General features: G+C 48.4%; 1 long non-coding RNA gene across 2 annotated transcripts; it reads left to right on the plus strand.

Annotated features, from left to right (window-relative positions):
* Positions 1-210: 210 nt before the first annotated feature.
* LOC147913378 (uncharacterized) lies at positions 211-14,125 on the plus strand. 2 transcript variants are annotated; one of them, XR_015548864.1, is made up of 3 exons: positions 211-3,998; positions 6,723-11,343; positions 14,064-14,125. It is a non-coding gene; the product is annotated as an uncharacterized LOC147913378 (long non-coding RNA). The 2 variants fall into 2 exon arrangements; XR_015548865.1 differs by lacking the exon at positions 14,064-14,125 and adding an exon at positions 11,712-13,512.
* The last annotated feature ends 5,920 nt before the right edge of the window (positions 14,126-20,045 follow it).

Here is a 20,045-nt window from a genome sequence, read left to right on the forward strand (position 1 = left end):
CCCTACTGGCTGCCTTTTGCTGGACACGGGAAGACATTTAGGGCACTGAGTGGTTGGCAGGGCTGGGGACTGTACCCCACATGCTGCAGAACCACACTCCCTTGTAGCTTCTGGCAGCCCATCACTGCGTATGAGGCTGCTCATCATCTCTTGGCCTCCATAAGGTGCAGACCCCAGGGCTCAGCTCCTGGTACGCACCTCGGTCCTGCCTAAACTCACTCCCCTGGTGATCGCACCACTCATGTGACTTTAAATACCATCTCTGACCTGATGGCTCCTGAATGGCTCACTCCCTTACACTCCAGACCCAAACGCCCTCCTCCCTTCTTGTCCTCTCCACCACTGTTGTCCATCTCAAGTTCAACACACCCCCAGTAAAGCTCCAATGAAGCAAGAAAGACTTCCCCTCCACACCTGCCCCTCCTGCACCTCTCTCCATCTTGGTTAGCAGCAACTCCAACCTTCTGCTTGCTCAACCAAAAACTCTCGAATCACTCTTGACTCCCATCTTCTCTCTCCCCACATCTAATGCATCAGAAAATCCTGTTGTTTCCATCTTCAAAACACACCCAGAATCTGAACCTCCTGCTCACCTTCATACCACCACCTGGTGTAGGCCACCGTCAACTGCTGCCTGTGCTGTTGTAGGCGCCTCCTCCCTGATCCCTCTGCTTCTGCCCCGGCAGAGGAAGTTTCCCCCTGGGCTTTGGGGACTGAAAGAGGGGCAGCAGAGGGGCCTTGACCAGAGGGCTGGGGCCTCTGACACTGGACAAGTCATGGGCTTGTCCACCCATGACACTGCCTGCTGTTTACTGCAGCCTTTGGCACTTGAAGGCCCATCACCCAGGACCCCCTCTGGGGCTCCTATACCACAGGTTGTGACACACTGGCACTGGAGAACAGAGGAAGTTGGCAGAGTGCCTGTGAGTCCCTTGGCGGATCCCCACCCTGGCAGGTGGGCCCACGTGAGTGCTCATGGCCCTTCCTCGAACCCCATCTGTGCCAGGGACAGCACACCACCCACACAATCCCACCAAGTGCCCCCTGGGCTTGAGCTGTGAACTCCTCAGATTGCTCCGTGTCCCTGCTTCCAGGTGGGACAGGCTGGGGGTCCCCGAACACCCACCTCTTGGGATCCTAACCTGAACATGACATTTTACCATCTGGGGCTCAGCAAACTCCCGCTGGGGAGCATCCTCAGCCCTGGCCTGTCCACCGGGGGGGCACCTGGGAGCTGGGTTCACCCAGACAGCACCCCCAGTTTAGCCCTGGCATTCTCCAAGCTGTTGGCTCGATGTGCTCATGAAAAGTGGGCCAGGATCTCGTGCAGTGTCAGAATGTGCCTGGGAATCTGCAGCAGGGAGAGGCAGGGGGACAGGGACAGAGGCAAGGATGGGGAAGGACAGAGGGACAGGGAGACAAAGGCAAGGAGAGAGACAGTGATGAAACAAGTCAGAGATAGAGCAACAATGGAGAGAGGGAGAGAGAGACACCAAGTGGACGGAGAATGGTACTCGCAGCTCCCAGCACTCCCATGAGCAGGGCTGAGGATGGACACCCACAGCACTTCTGATCTCAGACTCTAACGTGGAGGCTCTTCCAGGGTCTTGTCTGGGCCAAGAGCCCAGAGCTTGAGGCTCTAAGCCGGCAAGCAGAAGGGCCTGGAGGTGGGCTCAGGACCAGGAGCTCCCCCTTGCCTTCCCACACTGCCTGCTCTGTGAAGCTGGACAGGCCTGTGGTCCACTGGGTCAGGGGCTGGCTCTAACTCCATTCTCCAGGCAGCCCAGACCTGGGGCCTGTTAGGGCCTGGGGCCTCCTGGCCATGGCCCCCTGGTGCCCCCAGTTGTGGCTTCCTCCCAGCTGGGGCCCTCACTGCCATGGCCCCCCAGCAGGCTCCCCAGCCTTGCGCCCTCAAGGACAGGGCTAGGTGCCAGCTGGAGCATGGGGTCAGTGAGGAAGGTCTCCAGAACTATCTCCTTGCAGTCAGTTTGGCCTCATAGTGCTTCAGCAGCTTGTCAAAGTCACTGTTCTGCTTGCAGTGAGCCAGGATCTGCAGGCTGTACTGGTGGCTGGAGACCAACTCCTGATAGAAATTGACCATGGGCAGCAGGATGGCCAACAGGTCTGCTCAGTGGGATGCCCCACAAGCCCTTGGTCACCCAGCCCCACCCACGGAGGTCAGGGCCAGGCTCAGACCTCCCACCCAGAGACACCCTTGCCTTTGGGGATGACTCTGGCACCACTGCCCTATCCACAGCCAGATAGGTGGACCCAGGTATCAGGACAACATCAGAGTCACAGATCTTTATAGAGATGGGGCCCCGACTAGTCTGACTCCTGTGTATTGGAAGGTCGGAGAGGGCTGTTGTGGGTGCTGTGGTGTGCCTCGCCGCCTGAAGGGTCTGAAGGGCCACCCAGCTCTGGAGCTTTGGGGGGGTTGGCTGAGGTCTCTGTGGTAAGTGAATTGCAGCTCCACATCCCCCTCAGCCCTTTCTCCCCCATGAGGCCTCCCTCCCAGAGTGCCCCGCCAGTGACAGAATTGACCCATCCGAGGTCATAAGGTGAGTCAGTAGCTGGCTTGGAACCAGGTCTCCTGAGTCCCCCATTCCAGTGCTTCCCCCACATGACATGCCCTCCCGAGTCTCTCCCCTCAGCTGTCTGTCCATTTATCCACGTGTCCCTGTCCTTCCATGCCTCCCAAGGTTCAGCAACTTGGGTCTGCTGCTGGCCTGCTCTGCCCCAACCTCTTGGAAACACAGTACCCTGCCTTCCAACCCCCAAAAGCCCAGCCAATCTCCCCAAACCTGCCCTTCAGTACTTGATTGGCAGGGATGGGTCCACTGACACCTCTGCTTATAAACTCCATTGAAAAAGAAAAACATGCCTCCTTTGCGATAAACTCTAAGTGGGAGGTTACACAGGGCATTCCACTACCCAAGGGACGGCACCTTCAACCACGCAACTACAGGAAGTGCAGACCTCGTCTTTCTAGGGCCACTTCCCATTGTGACCTTGGGGAAAAGTGGGGCTCTCTGACTTAGGGAAAGTGAACAACAAAATGTCACACTCAGTGTGGGAGAGGCGCGATGCAGGGGTCCTGCTGTGCAGCCCTCGGGGCCATCAGGGCGGTTCACCCAGCTCGGAGAGCAGTGACGCAGGGTGGACGGAGTGGGAGCCTTGACCGTGCTTCTACCTTTTGTTTCAGTCATTCTACTTTTGGAAACCTGTCCCAAGGAGACGCTTTCTCATATGAACATTTCAGATGCAGAGATGAGTGTTTCTAGTAACAAAAATTTGCAACAACTTTAAGAGCCAAGGATGGGAGATGGCTGCATGGATGATGGCATGCTCACAGGTACTGGGGCATCATACAGCCATCAAAAAGCATACTTTCAGCATGAGAAAACAATTGTGCTACAATCTTAAGTAAAAAAAAAAAACACATTACGGTTCAAATTCAATATTCATATGTGTGACATTATGTAAATAAAATGGGGAAAAAACCCAAGATCTGTGCATAGAAAAAAATTTGAAGAAAACACAACAAAGTGTTTACAGTGGTTATCTTTGAGAAACAGAACTATGCTTGATACAGCTTTTAACATTTTCTGCTTCTCTAGATTGTCAGATTTTCTCAAATGGGTTCATATATATTATTTTTAAAAGAGAAATGTAGATAAGAAACTAAAAATATATCTCTTCCTCCTAGAAAAACAGCTTTTGCCAACTTGTCTTTCCTCTTCTGCTCCCTCTGAGGGATTCTGTGTTTTTAAGGGGCCGCTGTTACACTCTGGGAGGATGGAAGTGCCGCCAGCCTGGAGGAGTGGGCCCTGGAGAGGGACTTCTCAGGTGGAGGCGGGAGCAGGAGGCCTGGGGACCTCTGCCAGGGCTGCCTGCTCACCCAGGCCCCAGTGGGCCAGCTGGAGACGCAGGCCTTCAGCCCTTGGTAGAGATCTGGTGCAAACACACGATGGCCTCACTGACAGAGGAGGCACAGGGTAAGCTCTGGCCACGGAGTTCCTGCCCCTCCAAGGGGCCCTCGCCCCCAAGTCCAGCAGAGCTGAGGGGACCAGGGAGAGGGCAGGGGCTGCCACCACCGGTGGGACTCTAGCAGCAAACACCTTTCTCAAGTGACACCTTATGTGAAAACCCCATCAGCGGGATGGACTATGTAACTTGTGAGGCCCAGTGCAGAGAAAATATGCAGGACCCCTTTAAAAAATGACAAAATTTCAAGATGGTGACAGCAGACCACTAAACCAAACACAGACTTTTGTAAACATGGGTCACACGCCCCAGAAGCTGGCAGAGGATGGCAGCTGTTCTTGTTGCCAGCCCTCCTGGCACCCTCAGTGCACACCTGCTGGGGTAACCCTAAGGGATCTTAGAGGAACTCAGGGCTCTGGAGAATTCAGAGGAAATGCCACTGATGATGTGAAAAGAGCTAGGGTTTGAGACCCACGCAGAGCAGGCTCAAATCCGCCTTATGCTGCTTCTCAGCTGTGTGACCTCCAGCAAGATGCCTAACATCTCTGAACCTCAGGTCTTTCCCGTAAAACATGAAGGGGAAATGAGGTCACCCCTGTATGTAATGGGAAAATTTGAGCGCTTGGTGCAGAGAAGGTGCTTAGTAAATGCTAGCTCTCCACCACCCCCTTTTGGGGAGAACTTAGAAAAGCAAAAACACCCAGATTCTCCCAAGCACCTGACCTGTCACCACCTCAAGAGCCCTGGGGAACATGCCTCCTCACTGGCAGCTTAGCACCAGGCTGGGTAATGGGTCTCTGAGCACCCTCCAGCCACATTGCCGTGGCTCCCCTCCCAGCACCCTCTTCCCCGCCCATGCTACCCGGCCAGCCAGCTCCAGAACACAGCCTGAGTCTCCTCTCCTAGGATGAGCTGTAAGGATGCCAGAGACACTTTTGCTACTTCCTGCAGCCCCCTCCCCTCCCAACTGTTCCTCCTCTGCCCCTGCTCAACACCCCCAGCTCCTACCACCCTGGAGACCTGGGAACCTCCCCAATGTGTCTGGGATTTGAGCTGAACAACAGAATGGAAGCCAAAGGGACTCTGTCATACACCCCATTTGTGGACAGGCAAACAGGCTCAGAGAGAAAGAGTGAAACCCCTGGGAGTCAGGGCAGCCCCAGCCTAGAAGCCTGTCCCCCTCTACCTGCAGTGGTCTCTGTCTTTCTCTGCCACATCAGATGCCCCTCCCTGGTCCCCTTCTCCACGTGTGCTCTCTGCTCCATCTCTCTGTGATGACCCAGCATTTTGGCTGTTGGAGGCCCCTGGTGTTGTCCTCCTTGGGGAGCTGTCACAGGGGGCTGTGCCCTCTCCCAGCAGTTTGTGCGCTGAGGGCAAACCCCCACCCTGGGGTCTCACTGAGTACAATAAGAGCAGGGGGTGGAAGGTGCTGAGTGGGCGCAGAGACAACCCTGAGCTGTGTGGCAGACGTCCAAAGATAATAGCTCAGGAAATCACAAACATGCCACAGAGCCAACTCGCCTCCCTTTTCAGGGCATGTGGCTTTGTCCCCTCAAGACCACTTGCTGAACTGCAGGATGAATGGGCTCTGACCATTGAGCCAATGGAGCACTTTGAGAGCAAAATGGGACAGTTACCCGATCTCCATTTTCGGGTTGCTAAAACTACCCCGGCCTGTGCTTGAAGAGCTGCTGAAAATATCTAATGGAGAAATATTCAGGGCTGATGCAGGCTTTTCTGTTTTTTCAATTCTCTGAGAACCTTGGCACATGAAATAATGGCTGTTCTTAGATCTGAACTCTAAAGAGCTAAGGGACTCACACACACACGCTTGTGGAGAGCTCAGAGACTCGTGGATGCCCAGTCAGCACCCTCACTGCCCTCATGTCGGCACCCCCATCCCAGTCTGCTCTCTTGGCCAGTTCTGGGATTTGCACGTGGTATTCTTTTCTCTTTAGGATGGCAGGGTGTGTGTGTGTGTGTGTGTAAATGTAGTCTGTATGTTAAACTGATGGCGCTCTTCTCAGAGACATCTACAGGACACCTACACCCCAGGGACCAGAGCAAAAACCAGATGCAGTCAGGTCAGGCTCTCTGCTCCCTGCAAAAGCAGCACTGGTAGTCTGGGAGCCTAATTTAAGGATCGGGCCGGGTGGGCAAAGCTCTGGAAAGCTGTGAGCCTGGGGACCCTGCAGAAGCCTTGGGACACGGCCCACCTCTGTTACGAGCCAGTGTCAGGTTGGCGGCAAGAGCGCCAGCCCCACTGACCTCGCAGAGGCTGCCTTTCCCTTATCCTGCAGGTCCCTTCTGGGGATGCATTTGCTTTGGATCTGGGTTGGCTTGGCTAACATCCAAGCCTGCTCAGTTGACCTTTGTCAACGATGGCCATGGAGAGTTGGGACTTTGGCTTATACCCCAACTCTCCGGCTACACTCTAGCTCTGGCTGCCCAACCTGGCTCAATGCCTGGCATCTCAGCTGAGCCCTGCTCACTTGCCACCCCACAGTCTGGCCTTCTTGGCCCATCACAGTCGAACCCTCGTTTGCCACACCCCTTAGGTGCACTGCTCGTTGGCTCCTGCCCCACCCCACCCCCCTCTCTAGAGACAGTGTCTTTAATCCAGAATTCATTTAGTCAGTGCCGTCATTGATGGAGGAATTAGTCCATGGTTTTCTCTCTTTTGTTAGCAGTCAAGGTTTTGCTAAAGATCTCTGTAATTCTTTCTTTTTAAACAGCTGCCACACAACTCAGTTCTCTCTCCTTCATTCTCGATTCCCTCTGACCTGTTCCAAGCCTAAGAGATGCCCATCTCTGTCTCCCTTTGTGCCAACCCTGTCAGCATGTCCTGATGGAGTCTCTGTGGTGGGCACCATGCTGGGCACGGGTGAGACACAGCCAGAGGTGGATAAGTCAGATCCCTTCCCTGGAGGAACTTCCAGCCTAAGAAGGGGGTCAGATACCCACAGAGGTAACTTATATTCCAACAAGGTGAGGCCAGACCAGAGGTGCACACCTCCTGCAGCGGGAGGGTCTCACCATGGAAGCCACAAGCACTACCCAGAGGTTTAGCAGGACAAAAAAGGAGCCCAATTGGGCTGGCCTTGTGGTGTAGTGGTCAAGTGAACACGCTCTGCTGCTGGCGGCCTGGGGTTCTCATCCCGGGCCTGCACCCATGCACCACTCGTCAGGCTATGCTGTGGTGGCATCCCATATAAAAGTGGAGGAAAATGGGCACAGATTTAGCCCAGGGCCAGTCTTCCTCAGCATCAAGAGGAGGATTGGCATGGATATTTGTTGAAGGCTGATCTTTCTCACACACACAAAAAGGAGCCCAGCAGGTGTGTTATAGAATGGAAGGAATTGGAGCAGAGGGGATGGTGTGAACAAAGATGCAGAGTACGACAGGGTGTTGATGCAGGGCAGCAGGGGTGGGGATGGCAGGAGGAACATAGGAAACAGGACTCAAGGCACAGAGTGGGCCCTGCAGAGGGGCTGACTGGGGAGGGGTCAAGGTGGCTCTCTCCCTGACAAAGTTAGTTTGCAAACCTGATTCCTTGGCTACAGTTTTACCTTAAACCCTGAATTAAGATCTGTGCAGTTTCTTGCAGAGTCAGCCTTCCAGGATTCTGAGTGCTTCCAAGCCAGGAAAATACCACGACCATCTCTAAACTCCTACCCTGCCTTCTAGGGTTGCTTGAGCCATCCCAACTTACTTCTAATCATAAATGGGAGAAAAATAGCTATTAAAACAATGAAATGGTGCCAAACTGAAGATTCTAGGGGAGGGAAGGATTCTTCTCAGAGGAGGATGCTCCCTTTGTTTTAGATGGTCCTTGGAGCTTTCTGGTTACAAAAGATGAGGTCCAAGAGGCCTGTTAGGTGGAAGAGAAGAGACTGAGCAAAGCTGGATAGTTTTGCTTAATAAATTTTGTGCAGACTTTTGTTTATGTGTCATCTCCCATTACCTCTAGGAAGAGATGGCTATGGGTGGAGGCTCCAGGGCTGGAGAATATAGAGGGAGTAGAGACAGGGCCGATGTCCTCGAAGTGTGACCTGTGAACAGCCCGCTTAGAAGGGCCTAATACCTGGTTTAAAGCTCCGCTGTTGCTGCCCTGAAATTCTTAATAGCACTGCACTTTCATTTTGCACTGGGCCCAGCAAAGTATTTAGCTGGTCCTGAAAAAAGGTATAGAGAATCGTATATTGTTAAATGATTAACCACCAGCTCTCTCAAATAAAAACTCTGACTGGTAGCACCGGCCGATTTCCATGGTGTAAACATTCCTACCTTGGCCCATTTTAAGCTACCGAAGGGTGAATAACAAGCTTGCAAGATTCTTGAAAATTGCACAAGTGACTTGCAAGGTGGTATGAGCCAGCTCCAGCACATCACTGGACGGGGACGAGGGTCTTGACAGATAGAGGGATTATGAACACCCCCACCACCAACAAAATGGCAGTTGGGAGCGTGTGGAGAGAGGCCAGTGTGAAGAGAGGAGGTCAGCAAGAAATCCCTGTAGCAGAAAAGGCTGAGTGACAGGAGGGCAAGGATGTCTTCTATTCACATTTAAGCTGTTTTCTGTTTCAGTACTGGAAAACCCCTTGACTGTATCTAAACCATTCAGACAGTCTGGTCCATACTTGGCTGGTGTCAGGGGCTTGGGGACTGAAGTGGGAGCCAGTTGGGTGTCATTAGGGCTTTCCTGGATACTCTGGTTCTCCTCCTGGTACAAGGCAGGACTGTACAGCCCAGGCCCCTGAAGTCCGGGTGTGGTCATGTGACTCACTTTGTCCAGTGAAACATGAGCAGAGCTGTCAGGCATGATTTGCCATGATCCTTCCCCTGCCATGGGACTGGTGAATTTCCTGATGGTGGAGCCCCATCAGACTGAGTCCCTGTCTCTGAGTGAGAATGTTGTGGAGCAGAACACACAATGGACACACAATGTGAGAGAGAAAGCAATCTTTGTTGTTTTAAGCCACTGAGATTCGGAGGCTGTTTGTAATTGCAGCAGAATCTAGCTCCACCTGATGGGCACGTGGAGTGACCACACGGGGGCAAGGAGCAGTCAAGACTGAGTGAAGACAGCCACTGTGAGAAGTGATATTAGAAGTCAGGAGAGCAGAATTGGAAACCAGACATGGCCAGGAAAATGGAAGACCCTGACAATCCTCAGGAATATGTGGGATGGTGTTTGAGGAAGTTTTCTGGCTATCGGGTGGACCATGAGAGCTTGAGGCCATCCAGGTGACACAGTGGTTCCTGAACATGCACCTTTTAGATGGCCCATCTCCCCAGCAAGGAAGGAATCAGTTGTGGGGCAGGTACAGGTCAAGGATCTACAGCCAGGAGACTCAAGGTTAAGCCTGGATTCCAGCGCTGGAAGTGACCTTGGAGTGACCTTGGATAAGTCCCTTCCTCTTCTGTGGACCTCAGAGTTCTCAGATCCCTTCCAGCTCTGACGTTCTAAGACACTCTGTCTTTGTCATGGGCGTCACTCATCACTTACTTGTCTCCTTGGCACCTCCTGCCTACCTGATGGCCTACTTCCTGGGAAATGTGCTCTGTTTCACCTTCCTGGAGCCCCTCCAGAGCACACAGGTGCCCTCTGCCCTGCAGGATGTGTATGTGTGTGTGTGTGTGTGTTAGAGAGAGAGAGAGAGAAAGAGAGAGACTATAGCCAGAAAGCTTTACCAAGCTGATCTTTTAAAGTCTTGTTTAAAGAAATCGTTTGCCCTGGAGAGTAATGTACTCAGTTGGAAACGTTGTTCCAAATTCCCACCAAAAAGGCCTCTGCTGCCACACTGACACACACACACACACACACACACACACTTTCACTCAAAACTGACCAGTTTGGTGCTCTCCAGCACCAGAGAGGGCCCTGCCCTTTGCACCCATCCCTTCTCTGGCCTATCAACACCCGAAACCTTTCAAGGTCATATGCGACATGAACCCGCACCCTCTTTGGCCATAAAGTGACTCATTTTCTACCTGGGTTCACACCGAAAGCTCTATTATGGTGCCAGTCACACTTTACCACAATCAGACCTTAAGTGTAGAAACTTCCATCTCTTACTGCCTACCACAGAGCCTGATGTCCATTCATTCATCAAGCCCCTACAGAGTACCTACTATGTGCGAGGCAGAAGGGACACAGTGATAAAGGACACTCCTGCCTTCAAGGAGGTCCCACCAGGCTGGATGGGGGACAGACACCCAAGAACCTGGCTCTGACGTGGCATACTGAGGGTGGGAAAGCCGAGGGAGCAGGGGTCGTGGAGCACATTCTGTGATGCGAGTCCCCAGGAGGAGGCATTCGAGCTTGGTAGGATTCCACCAGGCAAAAAAGCGTGGGGGTGGCAGGAGTACTCCAAACAGAAGCCCCAGCATGTGCCAAGGCCAAGAGGTGCACAGCTCATGACCAGGGACACTGGCTGGAGCCCCAAGTGATGGGGAAAGAGGAGCCTGGGGCAGAGGATGAGGCAGTGGTCAGCTGATCTTAGGCAGTTAGTGAACGAGTGATTGAGTGAATGAATGACACCCTTGATCATGAAGCCACTAATCTGGTGCTGGTCCCTAGACCTATTCCCTGGTCCCTAACAAGGACTCAACTTGGCTTCAGGGATATGTGTAGGGCTAGGATAGATCTCAGAATGAACCAGATGGTTTAGACATGGAACAAGCCCTCATCCCAGAAGCCATGTGAGAAGAGGCTACGAGTGGCAAGACTGGCAAGTAGACACTCAGACCTGGGTTCTAGTCCTGGCTCTGCAACCTCCCAGCTGTGTGAGCTTGGGCAGGTGACTTGAGTTCTCTGAACCTGCTTCGTCTTTTGATCCTATGAAGATGGCTATGGGGACTGACTAAGGAAGCTTGTCTGACAGTGCCTGGTGCAGGGTAGAGGAGGTGTGTGGAATCTTAAACTTTTGTTCAAGCTCAAGTTCCAAGCTGATGTGACCATTAGTTCAGAGCTTGGCAGCGGTACCATAAGGTGGAATTGGAAACTTTGGATCTTTGAACATTCCAGGCAGAGCTGGCTTCAAGGGCGTGTGATGGGGTTCTATGCTCAGAAGGCCCAATGCTTGGGGCTTCAAGTTCTGCAGTTGCCACCCTGAAGTTCTTAATCATTTCTCTTTTAATTTGTTTTCACAAGTAACATCTGATGGAACAATGGAGCACTCCCCAGGGGCGTGGAGCCTCAGCCCTCATGTGTTACTGCCTCCTGCTGCCTCCCTGGGATGGTTTCTCAGCTGGTCGCTCCCCAAACGCCGGCACCCCAGAACCCATGACCTCGTCTACCTTCTGTCTGGGAGGAAATGGTTTCAGTCAGCCAGGAAGACACACCTCCCACTGTGAGTCACCCTCCACCCTCTGCAGGGGCCTTGGGGTAGGTGCAGAAAGGGTGAGTGCAGTGCACACCCGATGGTGTCTCAGGGCAGAGTGAGGAGACAGTGTCTGGCACTAAGTGGGTGACTCAGCACGGGCATCTTGCCCACCCCTCATCTAGGTACCAAGTGTATCATGGCACAGAGGTTAGAGGAGGTTGGAGGTTGAAATTGGGGGGTCGCCTGTCTGCCATGGGTGGGTTGGTGGGCTGTGAGAAGGGGAGGTCGACTTCCCCGACTCCACCCAGGGCCTTGCATTTTTCCCTTGCATCAGGCCCTACAAATCATGCATCCGACCCTCGTTAGAATCTATGTTTCCATTTTCCCATCCTCAGCTGAGAGTCCACGGTCCTCGTGTGATGTGGCCAAATGGCTCTGAACATCTGGTGAGCATGGTGAGATGAGGGGTGAGAGGCAATCAGATCATTCGGTGCTGGGTTAGACAGCTGGTGATGGGCATCTAAGGGACAGAGAGCCAACGCCTCCCAAGCTTTAATGTAAATGGTAATCGACTGGGATGTTGTGAAAGTGCAGATTCTGATTCTGGAGGTCTGGGCAGGGCCTGAGATTCTGCATTTCCAACATGCTCTTGCTTCATGGACCACAGTTTGAGTAGTGAATTTCTACAAGGCTTAACCTAGGAGCAGCGTGGCCTCCAGACTCATGCGCGGTGAGCCCCTGTAGGAGCTCTTACAACAGGCAGAAGGAACGAATGCTTGGAACTGAGCCAGGATCCCACACTATGACGACCTACCCGGGACTCTGTGTCCCTGGACTCCAGCTGATAATGTGGGAATGCTTAGTCAATGTGGTCATCAGAAAAGTAACTAAAAACTCGCCCATAAATAACCTCACTCAATCCTCACAACCTTGCCAGGCAAGTATAAAAAGGCTGTTTTATAGATGAAGGAATGGAGGCACAGAGGATGGGGGGATGTACTCCAGGTTGCAACTGTCAAGTGGCAGAGGTAGGATCTGAACTCAGATCTAACTAAAGCCCTTCCCACTCTGCCAGCATCACTAAATTTAAGTTTCGAGGCTGGCCTAGCTGTGACTGGAAGCTGCTCCCCCTGCCCGTCATGTGCCCCCTGGTCCTGCAGGAGCCTGGAGTGTGAGGTATTGGGCCTGTGCCCTGGGCTTCCTGGCCAGCCTCCTCTGCACCCCTAGCCAGCAGTCACCTCTGCCTTCAGCCGCTCGATATTGATCTCCCCATCCTCGATCTGCTGCCGTAGCTGCTTGGCCACTGTCTTCTCGCCTCCACGATCTGCAGCAGGTGCAGGTACTCCTGGATCAGCGCTTCATGCTCCCTGGCCAGGGTCTGGTAGCTGTGGACAGACAGACGTGGTAAGACACTGTCTTCTTGTCCCCCAGAGATCCAAGCAAAAGTGGGGCTCCCCCACTGACTGCTATTAGAAGATCCTGACTCCCAAACCTGGTGCACAGGGCCTTGACCTGGCTGCTGTGCTGTTACTGACTGCTCTAGCCCCTTCTCCAACTCCTCTCTCACACTCTGACATCTGGTCCCTCTAACTGATCCTGTTCTCTCTCCTCCCCATCCAATCCACCCCCAGGACTTTGTACAGGCTCACTCTCTTGTTAAGGGTAATGCGTCTGGTAACTTTAAGTTAAAGTCAACTCTCAAATGGAAGAACAAAGCCCAGATGACAGCACATCTGTTTACAACACGGTTCACTGAATATTTTGAGCCCACTGTTGAGACCTACTACTCAGAGAAAGAGATTTCTTTCAAAATATGACTGCTCACTGGCAAGTGCTGTGATTCCCATGGAGAGACTGATGCTGGTGTGTGCCCCCCTCCACACACACACAGAAGTTAGGAAAAGTCTTATGACTCACATAATAGAGGTCTCTGAGGAGAGCAGGGCCAGAATCACATGCAGCTCTGAAATGGCTTGAGGGAGCAAGGAAAGGAGCCTGGCCTGGGTTTTTATTGTGGTTTGGGGTTTTAAACAAAAAATCTTCAATGAAATTTGTCAAAGATGGTAACGCATATTTTATTCAGAACCACTGTGATACGCAGAGACCACTGTGATGTGATTCACAGTGGGGGAGAAATGAGATTGGGCTTGACTCTAAATGCAGCATGGGCAAGTGGGTTTTCACAGCCAGGCAGCATGATGGGGGTCAGGGGATGGAAAATTACTAAGAGAAACTCAAGTGTTGGGGTTTCTGGCTAACCTGACCTAATAGGATTCTTAGCAGAGACAGGCCAGAGTGATCAGACAACACCTGAGGGATGGTGGAGGAGGAGGAGGAGCCTGAGCAGATCTCAAGTGTGATCAGACATTCGTGTGTGGGTTCTGGTTAAACTGACTTTGCAAGGTTGTTGCTAAAACTGGATTTTACAAGGAAGTGCACAGACAGGCATACAAGAAGGTTCAGGGGCCTGACTAAAGTTTGGTCAAAGCGAAAAATCTTTGCCAGGGCTGAGACCAGGGCAAGACTTCTGCACACAGACAGGGATTGTGTGGTTGGATCCAAAGCCAATGCCAGAGAACTAAGCCTCCGGACTTGTTCCTCAGCTTGTCCAGGCGTGGACACGAGAGAAAGAGGGAGAGGAGAGGCTTAAGCTGTCAGCATACATCAAAAAGTGCGGAGTCTGACCGCTCGTTACAAGGACAAACATGCGTACAAAAATATGCATTCACAATGGCTTGTTTTTATAGAAAGAAACACCAACAGGAAGCTCAAGAATGATCAGAACTGTGCACTGAGGGTGGCTGGAGGGAATACGCACAGTACAATCTCTTAAGAAGACACCTTGCTAATTCTTGTGAAGCTTAGTGTCACTATATGGTGCACCAGTGTATTTCTCCAACTACCGTGAAAATATACATGCACACACAGACCACTAAGAACATCTAAAAAGCAGCTTTATTCACAATGGCCTAAACCCAGAAGGAACCAAGATGTCCTTTAACAGGTGAATGATACCCAAGTGTTGGACACTGGGGGAAGACACTTGAGGCACACATGGGCTACAGGCACAGCGTAAGGAAACACACGAGTTCAGACAGGGGCTAGAGGAACAGTAAATGAAAGTACTGGTTGTCTAGATGGGCTGGAGGAACAGAGAACGTAGACAAACACGAGCTGGCATGGGCTGAAGCACAGCGGACAGGCACACTCAGGGATGGAAAAGGATGTAGACACATGGAGTGAGAGAAACACGTGAGGGCTTGTATCAAATGTGGGCACAGGAGATAGAGACACTCGAGGAAAGATACACGCTGCAGGTACGTGAGAGAATGGCATTAGTTGTCTGACATGGGTTTTAGAGAGAGGGGATGGAGACTCATATGGGTTGGCAAGGGCTACAGGAACAAGGAATGGAGACTTTTGAGAGATGGTATGGACAGAGGGGAGAGAAAACCTTGACAACACAAAAGGGCAGACATGGGCTGTAATCATATGAGATGGTGACACTGGACAGAAGATATGAGCTTCAGGTAGAGGGATGGAGACACACGAGGGCTGGCATGGTTGAGGTTCATGGGCTGGAGATCCTATGGGGCAGACATGGCTTGCAGCACAGAGTTTAGAAATACACTAGGGAAGACAAGAGATACCAGCTACATCTGTGCTTAGAAGGCAATGGTGTGTACTCCCTGATTTCAAAATATACTACAAAGCTATAGTAACCAAAACAGCATGGTACTGGCACAAAAACAGACACACAGATCAATGGAATAGAATTGAAAGCCTAGAAATAAACCCACACATCTATGGACAGCTAATCTTTGACAAAGGAGCCAAGAACATACAATGGAGAAAAGAAAGTCTCTTCAACAAATGGTGTTGGGAAAACTGGATAGCCACATGCAACAAAATGAAAGTAGACCCTTACCTTACACCATACACAAAAATTAACTCAAAATGGATGAAAGACTTGAATGTAAGACCTGAAACTATGAAACTTCTAGAAGAAAACATAGGCAGTACACTCTTTGACATCGGTCTTAGCAACATATTTTCAAGCGACCTTGTCTGACTGGGCAAGAGAAACAATAGAAAAAATAAACAAATGGGACTACATCAAACTAAAAAGCTTCTGCATAGCAAAGGAAACCATCAACAAAACGAAAAGACAACCTAACAATTGAAAGAAGATATTTGCAAACCATACATCAGATAAGGGGTTAATCTCCAAAATATATAAAGAACTCATGCATCTCAACAACAAAAAAACTACCAACCCAATTAAAAAATGGGCAAAAGTCCTGAACAGACATTTCTCCAAAGAAAATCTACAGATGGCCAACAGACACATGGAAAGATGTTCAAAATCATTAAGTATCAGGGAAATGCAAATCAAAACTACAATGAGATATCACCTCACGCCCGTCCAGAATGGCTATAATTAACAAGACACGAAACATCATGTGTTGGAGAGGATGTAGAGAGAAGGGAACACTCATACACTGCTGGTGGGAGTGCAAACTGGTGCAGCCACTGTGGAAAACACTATGGAGAATCCTCAAAAAATTAAGGCTAGAACTACCATACAATCCAGCTATTCCACTGCTGGATATTTATCCAAAGAACTGGAAAACACCAATGGGTAAAGATACATGCACCCCTGTGTTCATTGCAGCGTTATTCACAATAGCCAAGACTTGGAAGCAACCTAAGTGCCCATCAAGGGACGAATGGGTAAAGAAGATGTGGTATATATACACAATGTAATACTACTCAGCCATAAGAAACGATAAAATTCAGCCATTTGTGACAACATGGATGGACATTGAGGCTATTATGCTAAGTGAAATAAGTCAGAGGGAGAAGGTCAACTACCGTATGATTTCCCTCATTAAGTAGTAGATAATAACAACAGCAAACAAACACAGAGACAGAGATTGGATTGGTGGTTACCAGAGGCGAATGGGGGAGGGAGGAGGGTGAAAGGGATAATTCAGCACAAGCATGTGGTGATGGGTTGTAATTAGTATTTGGGTGGTGAACATGATGTTGTCTATGCAGAAATAGAAGTATAATGATGCACACCTGAAATTTATACAATGTTATAAACCAATGTTACTGCAATAAACCAAACATAAAAAAATAAAGAGAAGGCAATGGTGTGTAAACTTAAATGAATGTATGAGTATGGAAGAAAGACAGGAAATCCATAATCTCAGCTTCTGTCTCAAGAATTAAAAGAGACACACTGGAAAAAATACAGAATGGAAACAATAATAAAGATAAGAATCAATAAAATAGAAAAATACTAAAGAAACAAATCAGGCTAAAAGTTATTTTTAAAATATTAATAATGTTAATAAACCACTAGCAAAACCGATTAAGGAAAAGAAAAAGAAATGAAACACAAATGATGAGTATCAGAAATCAAATAAGTATTCTCTACAGAGTGCTTAGATCTTAACGAGATACACCATTTTGTGAAATACTTAGGACTACTTAATTAGACAACAAAGGTCAAAATTCACTTTATAAAAACCAATATACTGAAACTGATACAAAAAATAACATAAAATAGGAAAACTCACATATCTACTAAATGAATTGTTAAAACATCAAGCCAACTAACCTACAAAAACAACAAACACTTTCCACAAGCAAAAATCTAGGTCTGGGATTATTAACTATTCCAGACAACAGAGGGAGGAAGTAAAGAAAGGTTCAGATTCCAGATTAGACTGAACACAAAACTAATAGAGATTTTATTCACATTGAATACAGTACAAAGATGATTCTTTACCACACAGGACCTCTGAAGTCATCTTTCCACTTATACTACCCAATAAAGTGAACCTAGAGAAGAAGGGGAGAAAAAGCACAACACATTAAATATTTTTAACACAGTAAAGAAACTGAGGTTATCTAAACTGAAGAGGAAAATGCTAATAAGTGGCAATTACCATCTTTAATGTATGAAGAAGTCCATAGAAGGCTAAATTTAAAAGTGGATATAAAGTGAAAATTATTTAACTAAACACAAAAAAAATTTTATTATATGGCAAAGTAATATAGCAGACAATCAACCAATCAATAAAAACCAATTAATTAATGAATATCATTGTTTAGAGATATTAAAAATCAAGAAAACTGGTTTCTGAAGGTTGTGGAGTCTTTGTCCCTGGAAACTTCTCAGAAACAAACATTAGGCCATTTGTCCTGGATAGACTTTAGACCTTCTCCTGCTGGGGCTCAAGACCCCTTCAAGTTTCTTCTGTAATTTTAATCTACTGCTAAATTAAATGAGAGAAGGCATGGTGAAGTCAAATATGAGTGTGCTCTGGGGAGTTCCTTAGAGGAGTGGTGGAGAAACAGTCAACACACCTGGGATGCCGTAGGGTTCTGAGAAGCAGAGCAATAAAAGTCTGTAAAGGGCTTGAGACATATTAGGTCCTCAGTAAATAACCATTGTTATCACTAATAATTCGTTTCCAATAGTGTAGATAAAAGAAAGTTGGCTATTCTGTCAAAAAAATCTTACTCAAAAGTGTCTTAATTGAGGATTAAATAATCAAAGCTGGCTTTGTTTTTAATATTCTTTCTAGCCAGGTAGGCTTCGAGGGAAGCAAGCAAAGGAATTGGGCGACACTTAGGAGAGTCACAAACCTTGAACTCAGAGTAATGTTTGCTTTAGCCCCTGAAAATTCAGGAGCCTCTAGATCCAAGTGCCAACACATTCAAGTTGTTGGTGAATCTTGATTAAGCTTTTTGATACTTTTGGCTGTCTGCTCAAGCAAAGCATCCTTTGAAACCTAGGGTTTCTAAGCCGGTGGTTCTCAATGTGTAGCTGGTCAGCAGTATCATCTGGGAAATGGTCAGAGATGTAAATTCTTGGGTCCGCCATCCTACTGGATCACAAACTCTGGGATGGCCTCAGCATTCTGTGTTGCAGGGGACCTCCACACGGTTCTAATGCACACTGGAGTTCGAGAACCACTGTCTTAGGAGAAGCCAGTCCTAGGTACAACATAGGGTTAGCAAGGATTCCTCTCTCACGCGGGCTTCTCCTGAGGCCCCATGGACAAAATAAGGATTCTCCTTTATGGCCATAGGAAGAACTATCGGCTCAACTTCAGGCAGCCATCTTCAGGAATTTTTCGAATATGACCAGGAGCTCTGAAATTTGGGTTCAAAAAAGAAAAAACATAAAAGATTGGTTCAACATTCAAGAAGTTTTCCTGCTTCAGATTGAGGGTGGAGAAGTAGCTGAAATAGAGAAAATTTTCCCAGAATACTGATCTGTCATTTCTTGATGGAAACCATTGAGTTCTTTCAGTGGAACTAAACAATGACCAGGAAGGTTATGGTTAGTCTGATGTGTTAGAGAAGAAAGAAAACACAAAGATAAAGAAACAAACAAACAAACAGGACAGAGGGAGAGTAAGAAAGGGAGATAGACACAGCCGACCATCAGTCAGAGGTGGTGAGAGGAGGCGAAAGGAATAGAAGATGCAGAGGGAGAGAAGCAGCTGCCGCCGGGTAGGAAACATACCTGTTGACGCTTGTGCACGGTGCCTTCATAGAAAGGTGTAATGTTTCTAAAAAGCAAAGAAAATAAAACAAATCCATCCAATTTAGTAATTTGTCCTAAATACTAATTGATCAGGTCTGATAACTCTGATGTCTTCCTTCTCCTTTATCTCATCCATGTCTCAAATTCTACGTCCTGCCCTTGTCTAAGGCTTCAGAAACACACCGCAATTCAAACTGTCACAAGGTGAACTTTTTAAATCATTTCAACTTCTTCTTCCTTGCCCTTCTACACAAAATAGATGCCCTACAGTGTTAGCTTACTTTCGATGCCTTTCAAAAAAACTTTAAAAAACTTTATTCTTAAAAGTACAGTTTTAGATTTACAGAGAATTGAACAGATAGTACATAGAGCTCCATACACCCACCGCACTGCCCTACCCCTCTCTCCCAAGCGCCATCTCCCCTATTACTAACACCTTGCATTAGTGTGATATTTTTGTTATAATGAATGAACAATGTTGAAACATTGTTATGAACTACAGTCCCTAGTTTGAGGGTCACTCTGTGTTGTACAGTTCCATGGGTTTTGACACACATATAGTGACATGTAGCCACCATTACGTACAGAACAGTCTCACTACCCTAAAAATCCTCTGAGCATCAGATTAGCTCTTAATGGCCTTTTAAAAATACTAACAGTTGTCAGAATAACCTAAATTTTTATGTTGAAAATTGTTCCACATGTGCTAAGTTTTGTTAGTCTCACTATTATGATCACTATTAGAAATAATGAAAAAATGAACCCCAATATAAATAGCAAAAGTTATAGAATTTTAAAGATAAAAAGATCTTGAAGATGAGGAAACCCCATATTCTTTCAAGACCCTGCCCTCCAGTCTCTCTCAACTTTCTGTGTCATTTATCTGCTGACTCCACTGAGGAGAAAGAAAGAAATCAATAAAGAAAAACAAAGCAAAAATTAGATTTTGGTTCTAAGTAGTCCTCTTGAGCCCAATTTAATCAAGCATGGATTCTTTTTTATTGCCTATTTGCATCAGGAACATAATTACTAGCTGGAGCCTAATTTGAGAATATTCATTACAAATGAAAGCTGTCATATCTAAGAAGAGAATGGAATTCACTGAGGCTTTATTCTTGGGACATTTGTAGGATTAAGTCAGGACACACTGTGAGATTAA

The sequence above is a fragment of the Ceratotherium simum genome, chromosome 28, assembly GCF_057802395.1.
Source record: "Ceratotherium simum simum isolate JZ-2026a chromosome 28, ASM5780239v1, whole genome shotgun sequence".
NCBI classification, from domain to species: domain Eukaryota; kingdom Metazoa; phylum Chordata; class Mammalia; order Perissodactyla; family Rhinocerotidae; genus Ceratotherium; species Ceratotherium simum.